Source organism: Lonchura striata, chromosome 2, assembly GCF_050655825.1.
Source record: "Lonchura striata isolate lonStrDom1 chromosome 2, ASM5065582v1, whole genome shotgun sequence".
Classification (NCBI taxonomy): Eukaryota; Metazoa; Chordata; class Aves; order Passeriformes; family Estrildidae; genus Lonchura; species Lonchura striata.
The window spans coordinates 101,760,059-101,776,349 of NC_140704.1; positions in this window are offsets into that span (position 1 = coordinate 101,760,059).

Genomic DNA, 16,291 nt, shown 5'->3' on the forward strand with positions numbered 1-16,291 from the left:
AGTACCTGAAAATGGATTGCTTATTATACATAAGTATACTACAAAAAGCCTCAGCTTGGCAGAACTACTACTGATTCTCAACAAGAAATATTAGTAGAGCAAGTTATAAAAATAGGATCTAAACTTGAAGCCTCTTCTTTGCTGGAAGATATTTCCACATGATACCAGAATTTCAGTGTTTTCTGGTTAAGAAACAAAATAAAATCAAGACTAGCCATTTCAGTTATTTTGTCTGTTCCAGATTTTATTCTGGGTCTCCTGATCAACTGATGGTTGTTGTTACATGGGTATGTAGGGATAGGGCAAGGGGTAATGGTTTGAAACTGAAGGAAGACCAATTTCAATGCGATATGAGAAAGAGGGTGGGTTTTTTTTTTTTATATATTGAGAGTGATGAAACACTGGGATAGAGGTAGTGGAGAAAACCTGGAGAGATAGTGGATGCCTTCTTATTGGAAACATTGAATGTCAGCTTGGGTGGCACACTGAGTCAACTGATCTAGTTGAAGATAACACTTCTCATTGTGAGGGGGAGGTTAGACTATATGGCCTTTTAATGTCCCTTCCAACCCAAACTATTCTATGGCTTTTAAAAGAAGTTATGGAACTTGCAAAAGTGTGATGCTCCAGCAGTTTCAATATGAGCAATAGAAGTAAAAAGACAAGAACAATTGATCTCCTATTGTCACACACATATTATTTTCTACTGAATACCCACATAATGTTTACCCTTTCCATACTTTATAAATAACTCAGCAAAATAGTTTCCAAGTAAAACCTCAGTAAAAAAAATATCATTACAAATTTCTGGTACATCTGATGGAAAATGGTCATAATTTATATTTATGGTTACAGTTCAATGTTGAAGTAATGTAATATTGAAATAGCAGCAACATAATTTAGAAGAATTTAAAAAGAAATTAAATTAAGGATAAATTAAGAATTTTCCTTTTCTAATGAAGGAAAAAAATTGCTTCTAGTCTTATTTCAATATGAAAAGCTAAAAAGAATTAAATTAGTAAGATATGGTTATTATTGCTCTTCAGTGCAACCTGACTGTAAGGAGAGGTCCTGCCAAATCTTTTATTAACTATACAGAGGTGTGATGTTGCTGTGGTGTCTAGATTTGTCCACAAATGCACTGATTAGAAAGGCTTGCATAGGTGGGTACAAAGAAGGCACAAATGACTGACAGCAATTTGCACAGCATGATTTTTCAGTTCACCACCTTCAAACCCCAAAATACGACTTTGAATAAATCATACTAATCAACACATTCCTTTAAAGGAAATTAAGTCATTTCTACATATATTTCCGATGAAAAATGCCAAAGGTCCAACAGAAAAATAAAAATTATGAAGCCTCATCATTTTAGAGGATATATGTTTCTTGATGAGTCCTTCATATGCTTAGGTTTTGCAATATTTGCTCTTCAGATATTAATTATTTTAAAAAATGGTTTTTAGTCAGAAAAAAGTTGATAAATACTGCAGTAAGGTGTAAAAGAAGCATATGTATCTTCCAGTATTATGTTGGGAAGGCTGCAGGATGAGATGCTACATTATATTCTTAGAATGTGAGTTATATTAATAAATACAGCATTAGAATCAACCTTTTCCCTCTCTCCTCTATCCTAAGATTAACAGCATCCTCCACAAGAAAACCCCTGCTCTACAGCAGGGATTGTAACAGCAGCATGATATAACTAGTGTGTCATCTGACCATACCTGAAGCAAGAAAGATGTCTAAATTAGTACTACAAACACTGCCTATTCCACTCTGAAAAAAAAAACTATCAGTTTTTCACAGTAAAGGAACACACATAATTTTCCTGTCTGATCTAAATGTAGTTATTAATTTTACTAAGATAGCATTACTGCTGGCACTCAACATTCAGACTGCCACAAATAGCTTAATCACTCTAAAAACAGTTGAGTTAAAAAGTGGTGGTGTACTCACTTTTATATGAAACATTATCTCTTTGTCTTTAAGGCTGCCATTCTCAATAATGAAAATTTCTTGTATCTTCAGCACTTTAAGTGACAAAATTTGGCAAGATGGAAGCAACTACGTTATTAATAAAAAGAATGTTTTTATTTAAGTTTAAATATCTGGACTTCATCTGTATCTATTTCAGAAGGAAGCTATACTTATTAGGTCTTTGAATCATCAGATTATAAATAACATCTGAAGAAAGATGTGTTTCTGATTTTTTCCTGTAGACCAAAATGAAGATGTACATCAACAGCATACAGATGCCGAAAATTAGTTTCTTATAGGTCAATAGCAGTTAAAGAGGCCATAAAAAGCAAGAACATATTTAAAATCTTTCTATACATTCCTGTGATTATCTTATTTAGGACAGTTGTCCTTGCCCAGGATTAAGTGGAAATTGAAACCCAGAACACATTTATGTGTAGAAAGTCAAGAATCTTCCTGGGTTTTTTTTTGTTTTGTTTAGTTTTGGACAAGGATCAGTGTAATTTTGGTTGGTTTGGTTTGCAAGAATCTTCTTTTTTATTACTCTATTTTTTGTTATCCTACATTTTATTGTAAGAAAAATTAATCACAGCTTCAAAAGAAACACTATTAATCACCTAAGAATATTATATACAATTTAAGAGAGCACAAAAAAGAGATACACACCTACTTGCAATAGTATTACTGAAGAGCATTGGGGAAAAAATAAAAAACATTGGTCTGAGCAGAGCGTCAGGCAGATGTCTTGTATTAAAGTTGTGGTGCAAACCACTTCCACTTATGACAGCAGGAACAGTATTTGTGGATGTACTTGTATGTCACATATAGGCTCCATGAACTAGAAGAGGTTGTAAAAGAGAGCTGACATTCATCTAAAGATTCCATTTTTTTTTTTATGATTTTAAGTACCTTCTTATTAAAAGAACAATGCACAATTTTTCTGGTTCTTTCTATACAGTCTCAAAGCCATACTTACTAACACTTCAAAGTTTACCTGTCAGCAATGGTCTAAACAGATGAGGGCCCATGAAGATGAAGGACACATAAGAGGATCAAGATTAAAAATGTCACACCCCTAAAATAACCCACACTTCTTGTAGCACATCTATTCTAAACACCTTCTCCACATAATTCCTCAGTAATGAGGATCCCATTGGTCAATGCAGCTATTCTAACTCTAACCTTGAGTGCCCTAAAGTTAACATATGCAAGGGACTGCTCCTGGTTAGCCTGAAAAGTATATCCACCTCACAGGAAAGATTACTACTGAATTGACAGAATTCTATTTTGAATGGTTATGTTCAATGGGAACATATAAATGAGAATGCTGAGTCCAGTTTAAACTTAGTTTTTCATATTGTGACTAAAGCTATGGCAGTCTTCTTTGTATAACTTTTTTTACAGAAATGGAATAGGATCCTGCTTATTACCTGTGGTCTGGTTTTGTCAGTGATTTAAGTGTCTTTATAATTTCTAAAGAAATCCTAAGGCTGATGTCTATACATTAAAATACATTTACTCTCTGTCTTAATACCTTCTTTTAAAATTTTTCAACATTTTTCAACAATTTAGCAAACTACTCAGCACAATTTTGTACTGTTCAGATTATTCCCTCTCTAATGTATTCTGCTTAATCTAATTCTCTCTTTCTATTCTTAGTGACTTTCCATCATATTTAAGTACAGGAATGCCCAGCAGAAATGAAAGGATGAACTTTCCCAATATCCAAGATCCTGTCATAGATAAGCCAAAGAAATACATTCTGTACTGTTTAACTTGACCTCAGTTGATGGCTAACATTTCTTTTGAATGAGAAGAAAAGGGCAGAGCAAAACAGAATAAAAACCGTTCTGTGGAAACTTCATTAATGCAATTCAGACGGATAAAGTGAACAGCTACAAGGCTCATTTTAAAAATATAAAATATTAGTAACTTAATCCTTCACTCAAATATCTGTGACAATTAAATGAAGATGGGAATAATATATGGAAATTTTGTGTGCAGGAGGGGAAACCAAAGCAAATCAACCACATTTATGTATGAAAATATCTAAAAGTAAGGATCCCTTCACTCTTACAGCAGCATTTTACATGTAATCTAAGAAAAATAGTTTTGTCTTACAGTGCAAGCATCCAGTCAGAAGCTGTTCTTTAGTGAGGCTTTTCCATTTCTTGTTCTGTTAAACCTCCACCCCATCTATTACCTACGTTTGAGAGACATCATTTCCTAACACAAAAGGAGTTCTGTTCTCTACCCTTCTTAATTTAGCTATGAGGACTCAGATTTAATAATCACTAAAAACTGTGTTGTTGTTAATAAAAAACATGCTTAAAAATATGAATTTGCAAGGAAAAGAAATATGCAGGCCAATTTTGATATTAAATTAGAAACAGAAGTTATCAATGAACTAATATAACATTAACTCAAGTATACTTAGATTACTGATAAATTTAGTTTTATATATGGGTGGTGCCTAGCATCAGCCTTTCACAATGATAAGCCTTGAGTCTCTTAGAGTCTTGAGTTCTACTGTTCTATAAACAGAAAGCTAAGCTAAACATCATTGTGAGTGATTGTCTTAATCAAGTAGCACTTTGTCTTGCATTAGAAGTTTAAGTTATAGGTAAAGTTTTCCAGGTAACGTCGTCTTGAAAAATATTAGTAATTACAAGTTAATTACAAAAAGTCTAACAGAAATGCTTAAGGAGATTTGCAATCATATCTGTACAGCTAGAGATTTTTATCTAGAAAGATCAAAGGATCTGTATAAAATGTTTGCTTGTGATAGATCTCTAAAGACTAAGAAATGTTCAATACACACCTTCCATATTGCACTTTACTGATCAATTGTTTGTTTTTCTTCTCTCTGCTCACCCTCCAGGAGAGCTTTCGCCACAGAAAGGTGACAAAAAGGGAAAACACAAGCAGTTTTTAAAGCAAAACCCCCCAACATTATGCTTTTCTGACATTTTGATATATTATTTTATTGTAACAATTTAGTTTCCTACAATGAAAAGATTTAGTGACAATTGATCTTATCTTTCTTTTGCTAAAGCAGGCAAATGGAAATGTAGACAGCATTCTGAAGGAATAAAAAATCAAAGGAGATGGGAATTGTCTTTTGACTTTTCAAATAAGCAAAACAAGAAACTTTCCAAGTAAGTGATAATTTTTTCTTATGCGTATGGTGTTTAGAAAAGCAATTATACTTCTGCTTTCAGAACACCGGATATAATAACAATTTTCTTAAGAAAAATACCCCAATGCTGCTTTCTGTTAAATCTGTCAGTATTTGCTTTTATTCCTCTGTCAATAAAGAATGTAAGTAGTAAAAATTTGCCTTTGGCTAAGTATATCTGTTGGCAACCCTTATTGTGGGTGATGCAGTTGTCAACAGTCCCGTGACTAAAAGACCAGATTTAAGAAGTAAAACATTTCTTTTTCCATTTTTTATATGCACATGTTTTCTATGTTTACTTTTTTTTTTTAATATGTGGCTGATTCAAACCACTGAGGTCAGCCTGAAGAAGTTAAACTTGTTAACTGATGTGTGGTTTTGATTTGGTCTTTTTTCAAAATTAAATGCAGCATGCTGCTATGTATTTTGAGACAAAATTATTTCTTCACTGTAGGAAAAAAACCTCCACACTCATGTATATGACTTTGGGCATATCAAAATTAATGTTATAGTCTGGCTTCAAAGTATTTTAATTTTTATGAAAATATAAATTAGACAGCAAGCTGATATTCACTGAAAAATGAGATGAAACCTACTGCCTGCTGATTACCATTCCTGAAAGTTGTGTGCATAAATAAAAGGAGAATATATAAGATTATAAGGCAGAGATAACACAAATTAATAAAAAAGATTCATAAACCTGAAACTAATAGGCTTTCATAGTCAAGAAAGCACTCAGGGAATAATAAAATCACCTCATCTTTGATGTGATTTTTTTCTTCCTTATTGACTTTAGCAAGTGCTAGATCCCAAGAGCAGACACGTGACCTCAGATTATTTAAAATCCCTTAAATGCTTTTGGATTTAAACTGTTCTTTAGGTAAACTGAGATCTGGCTAAACAATTAATAAATGCTAAAATAAATAATTATTAATTATTATTGTCTTTAATTATGGATTTTTCCAGTTTCAACATCATATGCAAGGAAGGACAATGAAGTTTGTGAAGGATAAATAAGTCCTATGAGGTGTGGCTGAGGGAGCTGAGATCATTTGTTGGAGAAAAGGAGGCTCAGGGGAGACCTTATCCCTCTCTACAACTGCCTTAAAGGAAGTGGGGGTTTGCTCCTTCTCCCAATAAACAAGTGACAGAACTAGAGGAAATGACTTCAGGTTGCACCAGAGGACGTTTAGATTGGGTATTAAGAAAAAATTTCTTCACTGAAAGGGTGGTCAGGCACTGGGACAGGCTGCCAAGAAAGTGGTGCAATCACCACCCCTGGATGTGCTCCAAGGATGTATGGATATGTCAATGTATCAATAATCCTTGTGGGTTCATTCCAACTCAGGATATTCTGTCATTTTATGTTGCACCTACAGATATGGTTTAATGGTGTCACAGTGGTGTCAGGTTAGTGGTTGGATTTGATGATCTTAGAGATATTTTCCAACTTTATAAACTCTAATTTTATCTGATCTGAAAGATTATTATCTTCCACAGTTTGAAATTCTAAGCAAGGTGTGAAAATACAAGTTTAATTAGCAAGCAGGATAGCAAAATTGGAAAAACCTGCTTTTTGCAGATTACAGTGCTGTAGAGGTCTGATTGATTGTCATGTTGAGTGAGAACACCTGCTTTAGTATTAGCATTTACTTCATTTCCTGCTGTGGGTCTCTCTGGGCAGCTGTGAGGACACTCAGTCAATTGAAAATACTTTCTGTCAGGGAAAATATGCCAAAGGTGCCTGGTTCAAGTGCCTTGCACTAGAGCTCTAGATTTCTCAACAAGAATGGAAAATTATTTTTGTTCCAATCCTCTTTCAGTCACTTAATACATCCCCTTTGTTCTCTCTGGCTTGCGCAATGTTTAGATGAAACCAAGGAGATACATAACAAAATTTCCTCTCCTAGATTTTGTTCCCTTTTTTTTTTCATGAAGAGCTGAGCACACAGTTAATTTGTACTACTGTAGTTCACTAGCATGTAACATTCCATCAGAATTATGTTTGACTAAAATAAAATATTTTCTGTGGCAGAGGAAGACTAGATTAAATTTAATCAGAAAGAATATACATAGAAGCCTTTTAACTCCTAACTGAGGCTAAAAAGCAGAAAGTATGATTGTGCTAATGTTTTATGCTACAAAGGAATTACTGTCAACCAGTGCCAGCGACTGCAACTAGAAAAGAAGGGATGGTAGCTTGCTCCTACTTTACCTAAATATAGTTTCTATATATAGTTTCTATAATGTTTGAAGACACTGAACAGTTTTGAATTTCTAATACATATTCTGATTAGAAGTCCTGTTCAAGTGCTCATCAAACCTTGTTAAATGTATTATCATTTAAATACATGAAAGAAGATCTTTAGGAGAGGAAACATCTCTTCAAAAAACTTGCCCAGTTAGGTTACTATTTTTTCCAACAATATAAAAATGTCTATTACAAAATATTAACTACCTGTGCAAATAGTTTCTTAATAAAAATATATGCATTTATGGATTTTATAAATCTCTTACCATATATATATTATGTGTCAGTTGCCATACTAACATAGAAAACAAATTGAGGGTCATAAAAGGCAACCTAATACAACTAAGAAAGAGAAATGGTTTATCTTAATATTCAGCAGGATAAGATTGCAAGCAGGTTTTCTTTATATGTTTCCTGATTTGAATACAACTAAGGTTAAAATCTCTTCTGGTATTTTTTTTTTCTTCTGAGTACATAATCATAGTTAGCTCAAATTTGTTTCTGCTAATAATATTAATATTCTAAAAAAAGAAATAATGGAGAATTTTAATAGACACAGCTAATAAACAGGTATTTACATTATCTATATGAAATTTGCTGAAATCAAGACAACCTTTGCTTCAATAAAATCTTCCATATATATACTATGACACAAATAATTTGCAAGCTTGCAAAACTAAACTTCATTGAGTTATGGAAACAACTAGAATTTTTGAGAATATTTTTGTATTTATATTTTTGTTTATTGAATATTTTAAATAACTATTTTCCTATCCATTTGTCTTTATATTTTTGTTCAGAGGTGACCAAGAATTGTCTATTAAATACCTGCTTCTGAAACAATAATTGTGCTGCTGAAACATTTTTTTATAAATCCAATAAGGCACGAAACTACAGCTTCAGATTCTGACAAACAAATCTTGGCTATAGTTACACTAATGATAGATTTTGTCACCATGGCAAAATACAAAGAGAAATGGACTTTTTTTTTATTTCTCAATAAAACTTAACTCAGCAAAAAAAAAAAAATGTTCTGGGACATGTGCCTACATTTCTAGCCATGTGAAAAACATCTGTCACCTTTTGAAGGCTGGACTTGAACATACTGGTGTATTCAGATGATTGTTGCTCAATTATATAGTTAGATTCTGAGAGGGGTGTTCATGGATGTTTCCATGTAGTTAGAGACAAATTGTGTTTCAAATTGACTCTATGCGGCTCCTGCATGGGAAAAGATTACATCAGCTCCTATATCAGTAATATCATCAATTCAACAATTTTTATGGTTAAGTTAAGAGAGTGCTGATTGGAGCTGACTGGTGAAGCTGAGAAAATGGTACAGACACTTTGGCTTAAGAATAACCTGCTTTAAATGGAGGATACCAAGGAAATTTTGGTAAAAAGTTAAGTAACTTGATAAATTATTTTGTTTTTGTTAATTATGCTTACCAGACTTAAAAATTAATCACAAACAATATTTTTTTATTCTGTGGAGTACATTGTACTTTATACACTGTGAGTCAGACTATGGTATCAAAACTCACCGTTACTATATGATCATATAAAGCATTTGTGCTGTCAAAATAAGCTTAAAAATCAAATATAATATAATATAACTAATAAGTCAGAATTGTTGCCTAGTTCATTTCTAGAAACAAACACTGTGAGCAGACATCAAATTGTGAAGATGAACAAAATTGTTTGTGGAATTACACCCAGCATGAACCTTCCATGAGACTGGGACAATATTGTATTTTTTTTCCAATTCAGTTAATATTGAATATTTTAAAATAAATTAATATAAACCAAAACTGTATTACAGAAATGAATTTACTTGCATACAGGAATTTAAAAATATATTCATGGTCTTTGCTACCTTTAACAATTGCCTTTCATTTTTCATACCTTGATACTTGGTCATAACTTCATACCTCCACTCAGGTACGTGAAATTCCCAACTAGGCTTTGAATAGATTATACTCATATGATGAATCCAGTGTCTTAAAAATTTATGCTATGTTCTTTTGCCCTTTTTTCCCCCATCTCTGACTTTGATTTTTTTGTTTCACTGCATTCTTGGCTTCTATACCAGTAATTTTCTCACAGTAACTTTTCTTATTAGTAGCTGTGTGACTCTCTGCTGCAGGGTTCAGCTGTCCCTGGTTTGTATGGCCTCTCTGCCTGACCTTGGCTCTGGTTCACTGAGAAAATTCTTGTTGAGGTGTGAGAAAGCAGGCAAGCTAAAACAAGCAAGATATGGAAAGTAAAAACAGATGGAAGTGCAACTGTTGGACTAGTGACAGCTAACAGCTCCAGGACTCTAAAGTCCTGAGTAAGACCTTCCCCTCCTGCCAGCTCTAGGGAACTGGAAGACAATAACCCAGCAGCAGCAACAGAAGCAGCAGCAGGCCAGGTCAGCCCATTTGGAGAAGACTGGCCCTTCCCCAAAAAACGACTTATCTGGTCCAAGAGCACTCAGCTGTTTGCAGAGAGGTTGCAAACACCTAATCTAGGGGCTTACTACTTCTATCCTCCTATCACATGTATTCTCCAATAAAATTCCCTTCATACTCCTCAGCTGTATCTTGGTGAAGTCTCACGGTGAAAGCTGCCCAAATGAAGAAATAAAAGAGGGTTTTATGGTATCTAAGAAAGAATGCCGTGCCTATTGTACAGCTAGCAAAACTTTCCTGTCCTATGATAAATTAAATTAAAAAGCAATTCTTATTTCTAACAATCAAGTGTAAAAATATAGGGCAGAAATTTAGAAAGGATTAAATGAGAGCACTCAATGTCCTTATGTAGCCACATCAAAATTCTAAGTTGGTCACTGAAAAAGTAACAACATTTTATAAATAGGCAAGGTAATATAATTTTTAGAATTTAAGCCCCCTTTTCTCTGCACCCACGACATAGTAATTGAAGACAATACTTTTGCATCAACAGTTTTGTTGCTAAAATGTTTTCTCAGTGAAAAAACATTGTGCTGAACCATATTTCTATTTATCCGGACTTGGTGTGGGTGTTCCATTAAAATAAAGAAGACATAGACATGCTATCCATAGAACACTGAAGTTTTTAAAAGCCACCTAACAACACTATTGAAGAATCCACACAGAAACTAATTTTCAGTTACTGGAACCTAGGTTCTCAATGTAAGCAGCTAATAAAAGTACATCCAAATCAGCATGAAGTGATTCATACCATTCTGATGAAATCTTGTTAAGAAATTCCAGCAGGTAGGTGGAAACATAAGATTCTCAGAGAATCTAAATTCTTACAAATTAATGTTAGCACAGTTTCCCTCTCTTGAGACTAAGACCACAAAACACAATGACTGTGACTTCTCAAAAGGAAAGTTTCTGGCATAGCAGGTTATTAAAGTCTGTCCTTTAAATCCTACTTCAGATTCTCTGTGGGGCACCCATCTCTCACATTTTCCTTGATGTTAATGAATATTTCAAATTAATCCATATTATCTTATGAGGTTTAATGATAAAACTATACTTATAAAGACAGATGTTATTACAAATATTAAAAAACCCCAAAGTTAAACTGTACTTTATAAACAGTGGTATCAGGGAAAATACAATATCTGGGATAAAAGAATGACAGATATTACAAAAATCTTTTTTTCATATAATGTGTCAATTTTTCCACATTCCCCTTTCACTATGTAAACATGTAAACTCCTTAACACTGTTTTTTAGATTGATATTTGTCTAATTAATGGAGTATCTACAGATCATATATAATACTGCTTTATTTAACTCAAAGCCAATGTAAATCTTCTCATAGTGCGATTTTTAATTAGATGTTTGGTTTATATGTTCATATTCTTCAGAGCTAATGTTCTGAACAGCATAAATTTTCTCTCGTGAGATTTCTCAGTGGAAGGGATTAGAGCAGCCTTCATAAATATTAGATCCCATAACAACCTTATGATAATAATATTTTCTGTGGCTTTGCAGATGAAGTAAATGCATATAATCTATGTCACACATGAAGTAAATGACAGATGATATGGAATTCAAACTCCTGGACGCTGTCAGATTAGAATCTTTAAAAAATGTGCAGAAACCCAAATCTCAGATATAGAAGAAAAGAGAGTGCCAAAACAAGCAAATAAATTTGAAAGACTGTACGTAAAAATGCTGGGAGGGTCTTTTTATTCTTGAAATTCAATCAGGACTGTATGATTGCCTGCCAGAACATAATGTTTTCAGGTCAATATAAGCAAGAATAATTTCTCACATGAACGGAAGAATCAGAACAGGATAACAGCAACCCTCAAAAATATTTTTAGCAGCTATCTCCTTTACTCCCATATTATGTTAGGTCTTCCAGTTTCTACTGCTGCTAACAATCACAGGATACCGACATGTGTACAACTCATTTCTGCCAATCCAAGCAAACCATAGAAAGCATGCTGTAATTTACAGTCCCAAGATGTTGACAGACTGGTTCACCAGCCAACAAAACATTACTTTCCTTTGCAGCTTCAAAGCCTGGAAGGAGGACATAGAGTTCTGTGAAAATCAGTGGGATGCTGGAAAGCTGAAGCATAAGCTATGCTGTTCATTACAAAGAATGCTGGACATCATTCTGGAGGGGATATCACAAATCTAACCTCAACAAAACATCTGGCAACAGGGCTGTTTTCTACATAGGCTGTAAAAAATAGGCTGAGAAATCTTTTCTTAGGGGCCTCAGCCTAGTGTCCAGATGTGTGTCATTTTTGTGCACTACCAGATATGTAAACCTGTAATATTTTATTCATGTCTATGGAATAATTCTGTATCTTGTGCAGGTGTTTTTCTGATGAGTATGTTACTTTTGAAATGTTGGTAATTTGAGACAGCATTTAGAAAATTCTTCTGGTTTTTTTGTCAACTCATGAGGTTGGAAACCTAAAAATCTCTCTAGATTGCTTTTGAAACACTTGTCTAGCAAATGCTGAATTTTTGCATGTTTAATTGTGCCTCAAACCCCAAAAGGGATAGATTACATGGTAGTACTTTCAGTTACATCAAAGAAAAACAAATCTTTCTTTTTTAACTATGGGAAAACATAAACCCTAATTTTAAGCCTCCAACCTCAGGCCAACAGAAGATGACAAACCTAGGACAGAGCAAAAGCCATCACAATGCAGCACTGGATGTTTAGTGACAGAAAATCCATGGCACTGTGATGTTTTGTTGGATGTTTCAAATACAGAGAATTACCTCTCTTGGTTCTATTGCATCCTTCTATTCACACAGAACAGACCCACTTGCAGGAGCAGGGCTGCTCCCCACCTCCCACAGCCCTGCTTAGCCCACCCATGGGTCCAAGGAGGTGCCCAGTGCTGGGGCTGTGGGACAGGCACTGGCTGACATACCCGGGTCTGACAGACCCCCACAAAGAGCCACCCCTGCCCCACCAGCCCTCACAGTGGCATAAAGGTCTCTCCCTTGGTGTTTCGGAGGCTTGGGCTGTCACTGGATGCCCTGGCAGCTCTCCAACCCATCTGCAACCAGGGAAGGATGTCCTGCAGGGAAGATGGTGAATGGGACATGGTTTAAGCTCTGCACAAAATAATGCAGTGGCTCTCTTTTAAGAGTACAACCCTTCTCAAGTGGAAAGTATACAGAGAGATACAATACAGAAAATCATAATAGTTACCAGCCCAAGAAGCTGGTTTTCTTTAATACAGTGTCTGTTTTTTATCACAGTTATTACATTAGCACCCCACAATCTACTTGCATCCTGTTGGCTCTACAAATAGAGCTCTGCAGATGTTTGCCATTATCCACAATTTAGAAACTATTTCACCAAAGACAAAAAGAACCCTGGGAATTAATCACCCTCTTTGTCAAAGGGCCCTTGAAGAAGCAAAAATGTCAGAACCATTGCAAAGAAATGAAAATGTGTTTGGATGTCCATCTAAAACAATACAGTATTGTTTTTATTAAAACAAAAAATTATTTTTCTTTTCTTTCTGTTTTTTACCACGCAAGCATATTAAAGTCCATGCTACAGTGTGCATACTAACCCCCTCCATCAGAAGGAGAAAGAAACCACATAGGTATTTGGTGCAGACCTAGAGTCAAAAATTAACCTATTCAATTCAAGAAGGGTGGTAGTCATCATATGCACAGTGACACATAAACTTGCATGAACTAAGTGGGTTTATTCTTGTGTGGTTGATGAAATCTATAGGAACTAAAATTACAGTGGTCAGTATTATGAAGTTATGTTTACTCATGTTTAAATATGGCACCTTACCCTAAAACTGGAAAATCATTTTCCATTCTAACCATAGAAAATTTTAACCATGGAGTTGCTAAAAAAAGACTAAGGAAGCTATGGAACAACTGTAATTATATTTTGTCCTAATTCTTCCTGCAGGTGCCGGAATATTGTCTCATTGACAGTATTTTCTGCATATGTGAGGGAAAAAAAATCACATTTTTCACAGTATGAGGATAAAAACAAATAAGAAAATTATTTAAATAAAAGAAATTTGTCACTTTTTTCCTTTGCTTTTAGTTACAGTTTTTTCCTTCAGTCCATTTATCCTTTACATAACTGGCAAATTGTATCTATGCATTTTCTAGTTTACATTCTGAGCATACAATTAATTTTGAATAGTGACCAACTCCTTTGGCTGGTAGGATCAAATAAAATTAAATCCTATGTTCTAATACAAGTGCTTGTTTATTACATTTTATGTCAATAGCTCAGACATTTATGTAGATTTGCTTACTGGAGACTAAGTATGAAATTAAATTGAGCACATAAAATACTTCAAAATTGTTATAGGTATATTTTAAGCAAATTGATTAATGTGGAAAGCTATTAGAATGTCTTATTATTCACCCTATGTTGATACAATATTTAAAAAACAAATTACTAGAATCTACTAGCTCCATAGGAACTAAAGCTATCTGCTTAACTGAACAGGCATAAGTAATTTTTTTCAACTCAAAATTATATAAAATAATAACAAATTATTTGCTGGACTCTGAACAAGCAAAATGCCTGTGTTCTGGCAGAAGTGCAATAAGAATGAAATCATATATAGCAAAATGCAGTATTTCAAACTAGAAAATATAGTTTTCATACTTCAAATGTGTTTGTCACTAATTTTGAGAGAGAATATAGGTAAGCTCTAAAAATATGCTGTGACTAGTTTCAAGGCAATGTAGTCATCATAGAAGAAAAAGCCTTTGGTATAATTTTTGTAGATTTTTGTAGATTTGGTTTATTTTTTGTAGATTTTGTGGAAAGATTGTGTCTTTCCTGTAAGATACCCGAGGCTCCTACTGCCAATGCAGTGTATTTCCTAAAGATATAGTCTAATGGCTATTTCTTACAATTAGTGATTTTGCACCCCAGATGCTAGTTCTGGCTTTTGACATGGTTTTGTTACAGGGCTTTGGGTTATCTCTTAAAGCTGTAGTGCATAGACACCTGACTGTTTTTCTTATGTGCCTCAGACTTCCCATCTCCAAATCAGGAAAATGTTTTAAGATTTTCTAAGTTTTTTCTTTACGGGATCTACATATTGCTACCTTTATGGGAACAAGGAGGAAAGCAAAACACTTGAAAATCTGAAATATCCCCTCCAACTACAGAATCAGGTAAACACATAAACTTTATCATCAGAGAGCAGCTCTGTTTTGATTAATGAAAATCTTATATGGAAGTCCTAAAACAAAGAAATATGGTCTTCAGCGTGTTCAGACCATTTGTGCAGAGAGAATTCCTCAAGAGTACCTCCTTCTGACTGCATTACCATCTGTCAGCTGACTAGAACACAATTTATCCCAGAAGTCTTTGATGGCCATCTCAGTCCCTTGAAAGGCACTTGTCCCTCTCCACCAAACTCATTTGTCCCTAGGCCATGACTGGAATTCTAATGTAACCTGCAGTGCACCATAACCAGTGTATTTGCTTCTTGGCCTCATGAGCAGCTGTGACACATCTGCTCTGGTGTGACTGGTGAGCAGCACCATCAGACACAGGACACTGCCCGGGGAGGCACCAGGTGGCACAGAAGGTGTACTGAAAGGAGGGGACAGATGCTCTGCTGAGAAGAGCCTTCCTGTGCTCAGCAGCAGTGGTGATATCCCACAGCGCATAGTTCCCAAACTCCACTGGAGGAATTGATCCTGCACAGCAGAGGCCTTGACCCAGAGTGGGCTTCCAAAGGAGTTCCAGCTCTGCAGGGATTTGGCTCCAGAGATGCCTGGGGCTTCTGGCTGAGACTGGGACAAGGTGAGCTGGGCTCCTTGCCTGCCTGCTCTTGTGACCAAGCAAAGCGTCTGCAGGGGAGGTCACCAGGCTGTGCAGCACTAGAGATAATGAGAAATAGTTGGGTGTAAGGCCATGTGGAAAGAATGTCTTCTTCAGTAAGATCACCATCTGATCAAAAATCTTTTCAATAAATTGACTATTCTTTACTCAATAATGAGTAAAAGGGGAAACCAAACGCAAGAGCCCACAGAGACATAAACCTGGTGACAGAAAAGGTCAACAGAGACAGTGTCAAGGACCAGCCTGGGACAGAGAACCTTGTCTGTCTTGGCACACTGAGATGTTCCTCAGTAGCCAGGCAGGAGGAGCCTCTGTGCCAGGAACTGATGGATGTGATGGTCATTTATAACATCCCATAACACATGGATCATCTCCATCTCCCAGCTTCAGGAACCGAACAGAAATGAAGGGAGTGCAGGTAGACTCTGTGCTTATTAGGTATGAAAATGGAGCCTCCCATGAAGACAGAGGCTGGAAGCTGGTTAGTTCTGGCACTCAGAGGATGGCTCCTGCTCCATTTTTATATTTTCAACTTTCTGACACGCAAGTGCCATCATTTACATGACATCACCCAACCAGAC